The sequence below is a fragment of the Ranitomeya variabilis genome, chromosome 8 (genome assembly GCF_051348905.1).
Source record: "Ranitomeya variabilis isolate aRanVar5 chromosome 8, aRanVar5.hap1, whole genome shotgun sequence".
Lineage (NCBI taxonomy): Eukaryota > Metazoa > Chordata > Amphibia > Anura > Dendrobatidae > Ranitomeya > Ranitomeya variabilis.
Window position 1 is genome coordinate 160,290,490 of NC_135239.1, and position 15,675 is coordinate 160,306,164.

Consider the following 15,675-nt stretch of genomic DNA (forward strand, 5'->3'; position numbering starts at 1 on the left):
AATTGAGGAAGTTGCACCTGTATCTATCAAAAATGGAATCTCTCTCCCCCCCACATTCACCTGTATCATAGGTCTCCTAGCTGGTAGGGAAGTTTGTAACACATTGAGTCAATCTGAATCTGGTATGGAACCATCTATGATGGTAGATTTCTGCTGGTTGTCCGTTTGGGGAGGGTTATTTCTGGGAACAAATTTGCCTGACTTTATATCTGCCAACTTCTTCCTGCACTCTCTTTGGAAATGACCTGGCTTTTTACAGTAGTGGCAAGGAAAATTATGTCTCACTCTTCCTCCTGTATTAGCTTGTGCTATTCTAACAGGCTTATGATTCTCTCTCATATCCATGGCTATTCCTAAACATCGTTGTTTCACAATATTTGGTTGTTCAATTGTTCTCCAATCTGGAGTAGAGGATTTAAATTTTTCTCTGATTTTCGGATCTAACCCCTCTATTAATTGTTTTGTAAAAAGTCTCCTTACTGAAGCATCAGTCAAATCCAATCCTTCATCCCTAAAGCTATTTTCTAGTTCTTGACTATATTCTTCAATACTTTGCCCAAATTTCTGCATAATCACACCTGTAGACCCCCTTTCCCTCTGTTTTCCTCCTTCTGTTCTTCCAGATGGTACAAATGATTGGGCTTTTGGATCTAGGTAAGGTGGTGGGATTATATTACAACTTTTTCCCTTCCCCATGATCCATTTGGAAGTGTCTGGATCATACTTCCAATTCTCCTCTTTAGCTGTTTTTGAGACCTCTATCATACAGTGTATGATTTCTTCCCACCCATTGTCTTTAATAATTCCACCTCGTTCTTTACTCAGTCTTTCCCATTCTGTACTGAACATAAGTGCTTCTGAAATTCCCAATTTTCCTCTTACCCTTCTAATCTGCTTTCTGACTGCCTTTCCACATCTTTCCTGTATGATATCTGCTGCTTCCACTTGTCCTAAGACAGTTTTGGTCTGTTTATTTCTCATTTTAGCTATTTCTACCCCAGGTGACGTTTGGACAATCACTGTGGTGATGTCTCGTTGCCTTCTCTCCTAGGGAGCTAAAATATCCTTTCAATATTTGCTATTTCTACCCCAGGTGACGTTTGGACAACCACTTCCTCTGTTGGTGGCGTCTCGTTGCCTTCTCTCCTAGGGAGCTAAAATATTGAAGGGCTTGTCTGCTCCGTTTCTTCTAATATGCAGGACGTACTTAAGTGCTATTATGCACACAGACCCAGCAACACCATACAGATCACAAAACTTTCTGTGTCAGTTAGCATACTTGTCCCAGGCTCATGAAAACCGCGTCCTGGGCTCATTCTATCACACCTTATCCAGGGAATGTAGAAACAAGTTCTATAGGAGAGTCAAGCATGGGCGGAGGTCTCCCAGAAGGACGCTACCTCATAACCCAGTTAGGCTGACTTCACCAATAACCTTGTTCTAACAATCGTGGCTTATTGTTCTACGTACTTCTATTCTTCTTTCACAACATGTCACAACCTTCACACTGTTCACACACTGTTCACACACTGTTCACACACTGTTCACACACTGCCAGGGACTAGACTCATAAATCTATACAATATGGTAACCCGAGTTTTATAGGTATCTACTCACTACTAGACTAACCCAGCGTGACACGGCTCATAGAGATCTTTCGGATAATACAGGGCAGATAAAAGAGAACTAATAATGTCTCTTACCTGGCCAGGTTTTTTTCATTTGCCGTCCATTATCCGAGATCTCCGTTGTCCGTATCCGCAGGTAAATCTCGAGCAAACACTCTCTCCTCAGGTCCCTGTTCAGGCGCCAGAATTGTTGAGTCCTCATCCGTCCCTGGCTTTCTGATGTAGAGAGATCCAAGTAATAACACACAGCACAAGAGATGTGTATTCATATGCAGGGATCGCTCAGGAGCTCGCCTCTGACTCACTGGGCTCACCCCTCCTTTTTATATAGCAAAGAGATAAGCATTTACAGACATGCGTACAAGGGCTCATATTCTCTAACAAAGAGTATCTATTCTACTGATAACGTTCAACTTCTGGAATGTAGGTTAAAGGTCACAATAACAAGAAGGAATGCGTCCATAAAAGGAAATGTCTACCTTGCTCAAGTTTGCTCATATGAGCCAGACGTTTCTGAATAGGAAGACAAAATGGATTCTTCAATCTGATCTCTACAGTAGAAACACTCCTAAAGAGTAGGAAGCAAATAACTACAAGAATCTACTCTAGAACTTGGAGAAAATTCTTAGCCTGTTCAAAATTTAATGTCCAAGAAGGGGTACCAATACATCAAATTTTAGAGATTCTGCAGAAGGGGTTTGAATTGAAACTCTCTACTAGTACCTTAAGAGTGCAGGTTTCAGCCCTGGGTGCCCTATTTTCCTGCAATATAGCCAACAACTATTGGATAGCGAGATTTATTAAAGCGGTTAATAGATCTAGACCAATACATAAAGATAGAATGGTTCCGTGGGATCTAAACTTAGTTCTGTCATCCTTAACAAAAACCCCCTTTGAACCCCTTCAACATGCGTCAATAAAAATGTTGACCCTTAAGACAGCTTTTTTAGTTGCCATAACCTCAGCTCGCAGGATAGGGGATATCCAGGCGCTTTCTAGACTTCCTCCATACATAGAATTCTTATCAGATAGAGTGGTACTTAAACCGGATCCAGCATACCTACCGAAGGTAGCGTCACGATTTCATAGGTCTCAGGAAATAGTCTTGCCAGCCTTTATTCCTAATCCCTCTAATCCTAAAGAACATGAGCTCCATACGTTAGATGTCAGGAGATCTCTTTTGCAGTATATCTCAGACACCGATATCTGGAAGAAAGATAATGCACTGCTTCTTTCCTTCCAAAGTCCGAGAAAGGGGTGTAGAGCAGAGGTCCCCAACCGCCGGTCCGCGGACCAGGACCGGGCCGTTGGGGTTTTTCAGCCGGTCCGCGGCGCCGCTGACAGCTACCGTATATACTCGAGTATAAGCCGAGATTTTCAGCCCAAATTTTTGGGCTGAAAGTGCCCCCTTGGCTTATACTCGAGTCACGGTCTGTGGCAGGGTCGGCGGGTGAGGGGGGAGAGAGCGCTGAGGCATACTTACCTAGTCCCGGCGATCCTGACGCTCCCCCTGCCCGTCACACGGTCTCCGGGTGCAGCAGCTCTTCCCCTGTACAGCGGTCACGTGGGACCGCTCATTAGAGAAATGAATAGGCTGCTCCACCTCCCATAATTCATTTCTCTAATCAGGGGTAACGGTGACCGCTGATAGAGGAAGAGGCTGCGGCACCGAAGACCAGCTGTCCGGGGCAAGGAGCGGGACGCCGGGAGCAGGTAAGTATTACATAGTCACCTGTCCTCGTTCCACACGCCGGGCGCTGTCTCCATCTTCCCGGCGTCTCTCCTCACTGACTGTGCAGGTCAGAGGGCGCGATGACGCATATAGTGTGCGCGCCGCCCTCTGCCTGATCAGTCAGTTTCTTAGAGACGACGGGACCGGACGCTGAGGGGCTGCAAGCAAGAGAGGTGAGTATGTCATTTATTATTTTTATTGCAGCAGCAGCACAGCTATGGGGCAATAATGGACGGTGCAGAGCACTATATGGCACAGCTATGGGGCAATAATAAACGGTGACGAGCACTGTATGGCACAGCTATGGGGCAATAATGGTGCAGAGCACTATGGCACAGCTATGGGGCAATAATGGTGCAGAGCACTATATGGCACAGCTATGGGGCAATAATGGTGCAGAGCACTGTATGGCACAGCTATGGGGAAATAATGGTGCAGAGCACTGTATGGCACAGCTATGGGGCAATAATGGTGCAGAGCACTGTATGGCACAGCTATGGGGCAATAATGGTGCAGAGCACTGTATGGCACAGCTATGGGGCAATAATGGTGCAGAGCACTGTATGGCACAGCTATGGGGCAATAATGGTGCAGAGCACTATATGGCACAGCTATGGGGCAATAATGGTGCAGAGCACTGTATGGCACAGCTATGGGGCAATAATGGTGCAGAGCACTATATGGCACAGCTATGGGGCAATAATGGTGCAGAGCACTGTATGGCACAGCTATGGGGCAATAATGGTGCAGAGCACTATATGGCACAGCTATGGGGCAATTATGAACGGTGCAGAGCACTATATGGCACAGCTATGGGGCAATTATGAACGGTGCAGAGCACTGTATGGCACAGCTATGGGGCAATAATAAACGGTGCAGAGCACTGTATGGCACAGCTATGGGGCAGTAATAAACGGTGCAGAGCACTGTATGGCACAGCTATGGGGCAATAATGGTGCAGAGCACTATATGGCACAGCTATGGGGCAATAATGGTGCAGAGCACCAGGGAAACAAGCATGGTGCTCCCACTCATTCTGAACCTATGGTAAGTTGAATCACATTCTCATTATAAATGTCATAATTATATGATAAGTATGCACTAAGCTCCATCCCTCCATAACCCCACCCCCATATGACCAAAGCCCCGCCCCTGCCCCACCCCCACCGGGCCATGGAAAACTGGTCTTGCTTAAAGCCGGTCCCTGGTGCAAAAAAGGTTGGGGACCTCTGGTGTAGAGTATACAAGTATTTGCTAGCTAAATGGATTAGGGAGGTTATCTCTCTGGCTTATACAGCAGGTGGGGGGCCGGCTCCGCAGAATCTGAAGGCACATTCCACCCGAGCCATGGCGTCATCCTGGGCGGAAAGATCTGGAGTATCAGTGGAGCAAATATGTAAGGCGGCCACATGGTCATCCCCTTCCACCTTTTTTTAAGCACTATAGGTTGGATTTGGGTTACTCTTCTGATCTCACCTTCGGGTTAAGGGTGCTGCAAACTATAGTCCCTCCCTAAGGTAGTTTACGTCTCTGTAAATCTCTTGTAGTGCTGTCATGGGAGTCCGAATAAAGCATTAAGCTACTTACGGGTAGCGGCATTTTTCGGAGGCCCATGACAGCACCCTTAGTTCCCTCCCTATGCACGTGGGGGTTGCACTTTCTAAGACTGTGTACATGTATTTATGGAGATGTGTAGATCTCATGTGTAATATCTAGCTACATTGTAATAAAAATATTTTTTCGCTGGTATAAACTGTATATATTGTATAATTGTATGCCACTAACCGCGGTAGTCCTCTCAGGCTCTGAAATACAACTGATGCATGGGAGAGGTGCCGCCCTTTTGTATCTGTAGGTTTCCTGTTCCTAATGAGCGGATCCCCTCTCTCGTAGTGCTGTCATGGGTCTCCGAAAAATGCCGCTACCCATAAGTAGCTTAATGCTTTTCTCTGATGAGTCTAATTTTCAGCTTTGCCCAACACCTGGTCGCCTAATGGTTAGACGGAGACCTGGAGAGGTGTACAAGCCACAGTGTCTTGCACCCACTGTGAAATTGGGTGGAGGATCGATGATCTGGGGATGCTTCAGCAAGGATAGAATTCGGCCGGTTAATCTTTGCAATGGACATATGTCTCAAGCCGCATACAAGGTTATCCTTGAAAAACACTTGCTTCCTTCTGCTCAGGCAATGTTCCCCAACTCTGAGGACTGGTTTTTCCCGCAGGACAATGCCCCATGCCACACAGCTAGGTCAATCAATGTGTAGATAAAGGACCACCACATCAACCACATCAAATCCGTGCCATGGCCTGCCCAATCTCCAGACCTGAACCCCCTTGAAAACCTCTGAAATGTAATCAAGAGGAACATGGATAGTCACAAGCCATCAAACAAAGAAGAACTGCTTAAATTTTTGTGCCAGGAGTTGCATATGGTCACCCAAAAGCAGCGTGAAAGACTGGTGGAAAGCATGCCAAGACACATGTAAGCTGTGATTAAAAATCATGGTTATTCCACCAAATATTGATTTCTGAACTCTTCCTAACATGAGTATTGTTGTTTCTATGTGAATAAGAACTTGTTTTTGTTGCATTATTTGAGGTCTGAAAGCACTGTTTCTTTTTTTATTATTTTGTTGATTTCTCATTTGCTGCAAATAAATACAACATTTTTAGCTTTAAATTTCAGAGACATGTTGTCAGTAGTTTATAGAATAAAACAACAATGTACATTTTACTTTAACCCCTTCCCGACATGTGACGGTATAGTACGTCACATGTCGGGACCCCCGCTTTGATGTGCGCTCCGGCGGTGAGCGCACATCAAAGCCGAGACATGTCAGCTGTTTTGAACAGCTGACATGTGCCCGCAATAGGCGCGAGCAGAATCGCGATCTGCGCGCGCCTATTAACTAGTTAAATGCCGCTGTCAAACGCAGACAGCGGCATTTAACTACCGCATCCGGCCGTGCGGCCGGATATGAGCGCATCGCCGACCCCCGTCACATGATCGGGGGTCGGCGATGCTCCTCCATTGTAACCATAGAGGTCCTTGAGACCTCTATGGTTACTGATTGCCGGTGGCTGTGAGCGCCCCCCTGTGGTCGGCGCTCACAGCACACCTGCAAATCTGCTGTGTAGCAGCGATCTTATGATCACTGCTGCATAGCAGAGCCGATCGGGCTGTGCCTGCTTCTAGCCTCCCATGGAGGCTATAGAAGCATGGCAAAAGTAAAAAAAAAAAAAGTTTTTAAAAATGTGAAAAAAATAAAAAAAATATAAAAGTTTAAATCACCCCCCCTTTCGCCCCAATCAAAATAAATCAATAAAAAAAAACCCCAACCTACACATATTTGGTATCGCCGCGTTCAGAATCGCCCGATCTATCAATAAAAAAAAAGCATTAACCTGATCGCTAAATGGCGTAATGAGAAAAAAATTCGAAACGCCAGATTTACGTTTTTTTGGTCGCCACGACATTGCATTAAAATGCAATAACGGGCGATCAAAAGAACGTATCTGCACCAAAATGCTATCATTAAAAACGCCAGCTCGGCACGCAAAAAATAAGCCCCTCACCTGACCCCAGATCACGAAAAATGGAGACGCTACGAGTATCGGAAAATGGCGCAATTTTGTTTTGTTTTGTTTTTTGCAAAGTTTGGAATTTTTTTTCACCACTTAGGTGAAAAATAACCTAGTCATGTTAGGTGTCTATGAACTCGTAGTGACCTGGAGAATCATAATGGCAGGTCAGTTTTAGCATTTAGTGAACCTAGCAAAATAGGCAAGCAAAAAACAAGTGTGGGATTGCACTTTTTTTGCAATTTCACTGCACTTGGAATTTTTTTCCCGTTTTCTAGTACACGACATGCTAAAACCAATGATGTCGTTCAAAAGTACAACTCGTCCCGCAAAAAATAAGCCCTCACATGGCCAAATTGACGGAAAAATAAAAAAGTTATGGCTCTGGGAAGGAGGGGAGCGAAAAACGAAAACGGAAAAACAGAAAAAGCTCCGGGGGTGAAGGGGTTAAAAATATACCTATAAAGAGCAAAATCAGAGAAACTGAAAGTTTTGCAGTGGTCTCTTAATTTTTGCCAGAGCTGTATATGTGTTAAGAAAATCTTTTATATTTTTTGCATTATGCTAATAAAGATTTACTTGATACATCTTAGTGGGCTATATTTTTTGGTGGATAGGTTGATTTTCCAGTATGGCCGTATTTCTACTTTAATTGTTGCCAGTTTTGTGTGGTTTCCCCAACACTTTCTTGTTCTGGCTCCAATAGGTTATTTCTCCCTACTGTGCCTGTGTGGTGATTTGTCAGTAATCACACTTATGTCTTGTGAAAGTAAGAAAGAGTGATCACCAAGGGCCAAGTAACGCATCAGTGTTTTACTGCCAACATGTGGAAATTTTATTCCCCCTTTTTGATATGAAATAAAGTTTGAAGATTTTTATTCGGAGGTGCCTTCCTACTCTATACATACATATGTCTTGTGCTCCGAGTAAGTAAGGTGAAAGATGATAGATATGGTTGTTTCTTATTTTTCTTATTTTTACAGGGGACATGGGCATCGGTGGATTAGGTGTAAGGTGAGTATGTGGTTGTTTATTATTTTCTGTTTTTACAGGTTAAAATGGCTGGAATGGATTTGATGTAAGGTGAGTATAACTTTGTTTTTATTGCAAATAAAAGGAGTGTGTCATTTATTTCAATTAAAGGACTTTATTCTGGCTGTGTGTTTATTTCAAAACTTACTGTGGGGTCAGTAATGGAGAGGTGACTTACAGACACCTCTCCATTACTAACTTGTGAGCTTGATGTCAGCAGCCATAAAACAGCTGACATCAACCCTACAAATATTACTTCACTTGCCACCACCACAGGGCAAATGGGAAGAGCGGGGCAAAGCCCCAAAATTGACACATCTAATAGACTCATCTTTTCTGGGGCAGCTGCAAGCTGCTTTTTTATCTGGGGGGCCAATATCCATGGCCCCTTACCAGCCTGAAAATACCAGCTGCCTGCTTTAGCTTGGCTTGTTGTCAAACTGAAGGGGGACCCCACGCATTTTTTACAAAATTGTTTATTTAAATTGTTTAAAAAAAACGGTGTGGGGACTCCTCTATTCTTGATAACCAGTCATGATAAAGCTGACAGCTGAAGGTTGCAGCCCACAGCTATTAGTTTTGACATGCTGGATATCAAAAATAGAACAGACCCCACATAATTAAAAAAAAAAAGTATTTATAGTGTAGGTGCTGGCTTATGAATACTGCCATCACCGGCACCAGTTCTCACTGTTATCAGCTACAGCAGACATAGGCTGGCTCAAACTGTCATTTGACAGCTTGGGAAACACAGCTCTCTGACTGGTGGTAATAACCTTACTGCCAATCAGAGGCAGTGTTTGTTTGCAATGCTGTCTGCTTGACAGCATGGCAAACAACGCATGTTCGGGCCCACCATTCATCTAAATGGGGTTTGGGTACTGTTCTGGCACCCGCACCAAACTCTTTTAAAATGTATGGCTGAATTTGCTGGACCCGAACATCCACGGGATCGCCCATCACTAATGCTAATATCCCCACAATGGAGAGGCAAAATCTAATCTAAAATATATATACACTACCGTTCGAAAGTTTAGGGTCACTTAGAAATTTCCTTATTTTTGAAAGAAAAGCACAGTTTTTTCCAATGAAGCTAACATTAAATGATTCAGAAATAGACTCTATACATTGTTAATGTGGTAAATAGCTGCAAACGTCTGGTTTGTGCTTGCTAATTGTATAACAAGGCTAATGGATGGTTAGAATACCCTTGAAAACCCTTCTGCTAGTATGTTAGCACAGCTGAAAACAGTTTGGCTGATTAGAAAACCTATAAACCTGACCTTCCTTTGAGCTAATTGAGAATCTGGAGCATTACATTTGTTGGTTCCATTCAACTCTCAAAATAGCCAGAAAAAAAGAACTTTCATGTGAAACTCGACAGTCTATTCATGTTCTTAAAAATGAAAGCTATTCCATGTGAGAAATTGCCAAGAATCTGAAGATTTCCTACAACAGTGTGTACTACCCCCTTCAGAGGAGAGCACAAACAGGCTCTAACCAGAGTAGAAAGAGAAGTTGGAGGCCCCACAGCACAACTGAGCAATAAGACAAGTACATTAGAGTCTGTAGTTTGAGAAATTGACACCTCACAGGTCCTCAACTGGCAGCTTCATTAAATAGTACACGCAAAACGCCACTGTCAACGACTACAGTGAAGAGGCGACTCCGGGATGCTGGCCTTCATGGCAGAGTGGCAAAGAAAAAGCCATATCTGAGACTGGCTAATAAAAGAAAAAGATTAATATAGGCAAAAGAACACAGACATTGGACAGAAGATTGGAAATAAGTTATGGACTGACGAATCCAAGTTTGAGGTGTTTGGATCACACAGAAGAACATTTGTGAGATGCAGAACAACTGAAAAGATGCTGTAAGAGTGCCTGACGCCATCTGTCAAGCATGGTGGAGGTAATGTGATGGTCTGGGCTTGCTTTGGTGCTGGTAAAGTGGGAAATTTGTACACGGTAAAAGGGATTTTGAATAAGGAAGGCTATCACTCCATTTTGCAACGCTATGCCATACCCTGTGGACAGCTCCAAATTATGCAAGGAGTATTTAGGGAAGAAGCAGGCAGCTGGTATTCTATCTGTAATGGAGTGGCCAGCACAGTCACCAGATCTCAGCCCCATTGAGCTGTTGTGGGAGCAGCTTGACCGTATGGTGCAAAAAGTGCCCATCAAGCCAAACCAACTTGTGGGAGGGGCTTCTGGAGGCATGGGGGGCACATTTCTCCAGATTACCTCAGCAAGTTATCTGCTAGAATGCCAAAGGTCTGCAATGCTGTAATTGCTGCAAAGGGAGCATTGTTTTGACGAAAGCAAAGTTTGAAGGAGAAAATTATTATTTCAAATAAAAATATTTTTTTTGAACCTTGTCAATGTCTGGACTAGATTTTCAATTCATTTGGCAACTCATTTGATTAATAAAAGTATGAGTGTTCATGGAAAACATAAAATAGTCTGGTGACCCTAAACATTTGAACGGTGGTGTATATATTCTACTTTTCAACCACTATTACATTGTGTATTCAGTTCATCATGAAAAAATTTGGTGACAGGTTGTCTTAGTGGTCCTGTAGGTTTAACTGACCATCTAAATATGGATTTCAAACATAGTACGAAGTGTAAACATCTGTACTCTGAAACCAAGCACCTACTTGGAATAGGAAGGCTGTTTTTTTCTTATGCCAATATTATCTGTTTAAATATTGTAATCTACATTTTTAAAGACTTATTTTCATTGCCAAAGACCCCCGTAAGTGGTAAGTAAGCCAGTAGAAGTGGATAGTAAATATTCATTACACTACATCTATTAAAAATATTGATGCATTAACTGGCTTTGCATCAGCGCTTTGCTTTTTTCATCGAATTGGTGCCAACATTGGAAGTATACCTCTTCTTGTGCTAAATGGTTATAAAAATGTTTTCTTTTTTTTTAGCCAAAAAATTGATAGAAATTACACTTAATATCATATTGTAATAAAGTGATATAGTGACAACGTGATCATCATGTGATAAGGGACTGAATTTGGTCATTATGTAAAAAGAAAACTCTCAAACTTCAGTCCGAATCCGCAAACCATTTATAAGACTGAGTAGGGCTTTAAAAGATTAGCTAATCGCTCAATTTATTGACCAGCAAAACTGCTGTTTGCTTCTTGAAGTTCAGTCTAAAATGAAGTCTCCTCCACTTCACGCTATGTTCACTGCCTAGCACCGCTTCCCTCTGGTTGATTGACAGGTCGTTGGCAGTTCAGAGCAAATGACCTGTCAATCAACTAAAGAAGGGTGGCACTTGGTAGGAAATACAGAGTGAGGCCGAGGAGCTGGAAATGCCTAATCACGCCCCAATGCACTTTCTGACTTATACTGAACTTCAAAATGCAATTTCTTGCTGCTGAGTTGGGGTAGACGTTTTTGAAAGCCACACGGCGCCTGATTTATGTTCTGTTATCTAAAATAAAGAGGTGAATACTTTTTCACTCTTAAAGCAAAGAAAAAGCATTGTAACAATAAAAAATGTTAAAAAATACAGTTATTTTTTACTCTTATAAACTGTTTCAGGCACTTATACAAAATAATAAAAATGATTATTGGCTTTACACAAGTGTAGTCCCTTCTGTAAGTCATTTGTTTATTTTTTTATTTTTTTATTAATACTTTCTGAGAAACATAGATGCCAAGCGACAGACACACACTAGGAGTATGTCAGTGATACGTTGTCATAAATGTCTGAAAGATAGGGGTAGCTAAATATTACTCACTGCCTACAATTCTTCACTTCGGCATCTGATGTCAGTTAAATAGTAAATTGATTGCCAATCCTTCAGCAGTGTCAATTTTATTCACGTGATCAAAGGGAAATAAGTTTGCATGCCTACATGAATTAGTCTACGTTCACATTTGCGGTCTGCGCCGCAGCGTCGCCGCATGCGTCATGCGCCCCTATATTTAACATGGGGGCGCATGGACATGCGTCGCACTTGCGTTTTGCGCCGCATGCGTCACTGCGGCGCACGCGTCCGGGCGCAGAGGACGCAGCAAGTTGCATTTTTGCTGCGTCCAAAATCAATCAAAAAAAGGACGCATGCGGCGCAAAACACAGCGTTGTGCATGCGTTTTGCTGCGTTTTTGTTTGCGTTGTGCGTTGCGTCGCCGACGCTGCAGCGCACAACGCAAATGTGAACGTAGCCTAAGACATTTTTCAATTTGTTTAAGTTTTCTTTATTTCAAGTATTTGAATGTAATTTTATGGATCCCAATTTTATATTTTCTACATTTTCCTTTGTACTGACTTTCTTTACTTAATTGACTATTCCATGACCCGTAACTCCTATATCTACTGTATCCTATTGATAAACTATGGCTTTCTGCTGTTCCAATATCACCTCATTGCGGACAAATGCTGAACTGTATAATGTCACCCACTTTGAAAGAATCTGTTATCAGGGGGAGGAAATCCCATAAAGGTGGTGAAGGAAGAATCTATATTGTGTTGCATCAGACTCTTAAGAAGTACTTGCTCAAATTTGTTTCAAATATTGACGCTTTATGTGATAATTGTAATAAGGGTCAAGCAACTGGAAGGACTTACCCAAAGGATTTTCAACATGTGTTCTACAGCAGTAATGCAGATCCAATTTCACATATTCAGTGTTTGCATATTATAGCATTTCAGAGTGCAGCTTTGTTAGTTATATAGAGTGGCACTCTTTTTCTTGCACCTTTTCACACTTGTCTTTTTCTGTTGGGAAGTGTCTGTCAGTTTTGATATTTGTAGTACACACCTTCTGGTTGGGCGCGCCTCCTCCCATCAGCCTAAGGAGTTTTTAAATAGAGCTTGATCCTACCTGCTCCTATAATTGTAGGATTTTAGCCTGGGAGAGTCATCATGTTAGGTTTAGAGTCCCAACAAAGGGGTACGCCTTGTTTCTGGCTGTTGGGCTCACCAAAATTGGCCTAGAATAAGTAAGAATCCATATTGTGATGCATCAGACACTAAGAAGTGCTTACTCTAATTTGTTTCAAGTTTTGACACTTTGTGTGAACTGTAGTACGGGTCAAACAAATGGAAGGAGTTACCTAAAGGATCAGTACTAGCTATAGAGGAAATGAGGACACACATGGCCTTAGTAGCCCAGCTAGTTTTTTTTTTTTAACAAGATTGTTTGTATTTGGTGATAATTTCACCTAATTTATAAAAGCCAGATGCCTCTTTTAACCATTTTGAATATTTTGACTTGCCAAATGGATCCTCTGCACCACTTTTTTTTGCATGTTTAACCTTTATTAGGGTGGTTTCACGTTTGCGTGTTTGTGCGCATCGTTTGATCCGCATAAATCCGCATGCGTCATGCGTACATACAGGGGTAGGACAAAATAATGGAAACACCTAACGTTTGGCATCATAATCTTCGAACATGTGATAAACATGCAAACTGTGACATATGGTAATGTTTTGTAGTTGATTATTTGTGTTATGCGATATGCAAAACAAACAGTTAATTTACATACACATAATTGTAAGAACATTGATGAGAACCTGATACCAATGGCAGACCTCTCGGATTTTCAAAGAGGCCAAATTGTTGGTGCTCGTATGGCAGGCGCTAGTGTAACAGAAAGTGCCCGAATGCTTGGCGTGTCAAGAGATACTGTCTCCAAAGTAATGACTGCGTTTGAAAGAAGGAAAAACATCTGCAGCAAAGCACAGTTCCGGCCGAAAGTCAAAGTTGACTGAGAGAGACTGTCGGTCTCTAAAGCGAATTGTGAGAGAGGATCGCAAGACCACGGCTCCGAAAATCACTGCTGAGCTCAATGAACACCTACAGAATCCAGTTTCCATGAAAACTGTTTGTCGGGAGCCGCACAAATCTGGACTCCACGGAAGAGCTGCAATTACAAAACCGCTGCTTTCAAGGACAAATGTTTCTAAGCATTTAGAGTGGTGTAGAAACCTCCAGAATTGGCCCCTCGAGCAGTGGAAACGTGATATTCTCAGACGAATCATCGTTTACCCTCTTTCTGACCTCCTGCTGAGTGTACGCTTGGAGACAGCCGAAAGGAGGATTCCATCCAGACTGCCTTCTCCCAACCGTAAAACATGGCGGAGGTTCTGTGATGATCTGGGGTGCTATTTCGTGGAGATCCGCCGGGCCAATGATATCTTTTCATGGAAGAATTAACTGCCGAGATTATTTAGGCATTTTGGGCAACCAAGTGCATCCGATGGTTCAAGCACTGTTCCCGGAGGGGAACGCCATCTTTCAGGATGATAATGCACCAATTCATACAGCTAGAATCGTTAAAGCATTGCACGAGGAACATTCTAATGAAGTTGAGCATCTCATCTGGCCCCCACAATCCCCAGACCTCAACATTATTGAGCATTTATGGTCGATTTTAGAGATTCAAGTTAGACGTCGATTTCCACCGCCATCGTCGCTCAAAGAACTGGAGGGTGTTTTAGCTGCAGAATGAGCTAAAATTCCTTTGGAAACAATTCACACCTTGTATGAATCCATACCTCGGAGAATTGAGGCTGTAATCACCACAAAGGGTGGACCTGCACCATATTAAACTAACTTTTGTTGATGTTTCCAGGTGTTTCCATTATTTTGTCCAACCCCTGTATATTTAACATTGTGTATGTATGGACATGCGTTTGTATGTGTTTTCATGCTTTTGCGTACTCATGCGTCGTTTCACGGTGTGCGGCGGGGTCCGGGGAACGCAACATGTTGCATTTTTGGATGCGTCAAAAATCCCTCAAATATCTGCAGGCATGCACATGCGGATGAGTGCGTTAAACAACACATTACTGTCTATGGGAATGCATGTGTACGCATGTCCTTGCGTACGCATGCGTTCGATGTGATTGCATACTTTGGACTGTGCATGTCCAGTAACTGATTGATATAGTGAATAAACGTGTGCACAGCCTCGGAATGTGGTGCCCAGGTAGGTTCCAACACCTTAGTAATATATAACAAAAACCTGGCACTCAACTTATAGGTAAGGAGTTTATTTTACAGCAACAAAAAACGTTTCGGTCACAAACTTTGACCTTCATCAGTTACTGTGAACAGAATATAACGGTACTAAGTATACAAGGATGAAAACCAAAAAATAAGAAAATAAAAATATAAGGAAATAAAATATATACGAAATGGACTGGCTGGTAATTATTTGGTATGGCACAACATTTTTGCACAAGACATCAATACATACGTATAGAAAAGAACCAACCGATCTTGGCACAACATAGAAAATAAAGAAAATGAAGAAAAGAGAGGTGGTGAGGTAGTAGAGAAGGGGTCACATACCGTTCTGTGGATGGTACTTATGAAAGGCCTACAGTATTTAGGCAGATAGTGTGATGTTTCTGCAATATAGAATAAAGTGTGCATGAGGAAAAAAGAACCTCAAGAGAATGCCAAGAGTGTGCAAAACAGTCATCAAAGCAAAAGGTGGCTACTTTGAAGAACCTAGAATATAAGACATATTTTCAGTTATTTCACATTTTTTTGTTAAGTATATAATTCCACATGTGCTAATTCATAGTTTTGATGCATTCAGTGTAAATTTACAATTTTCATGATCATGAAAATACAGAAAAAAATTTAAATGAGGTGTGTCCAAACTTTTGGTCTGTACTGTATACGCAAATGTGAACTTACCCTTAGTCTGTTGACCAC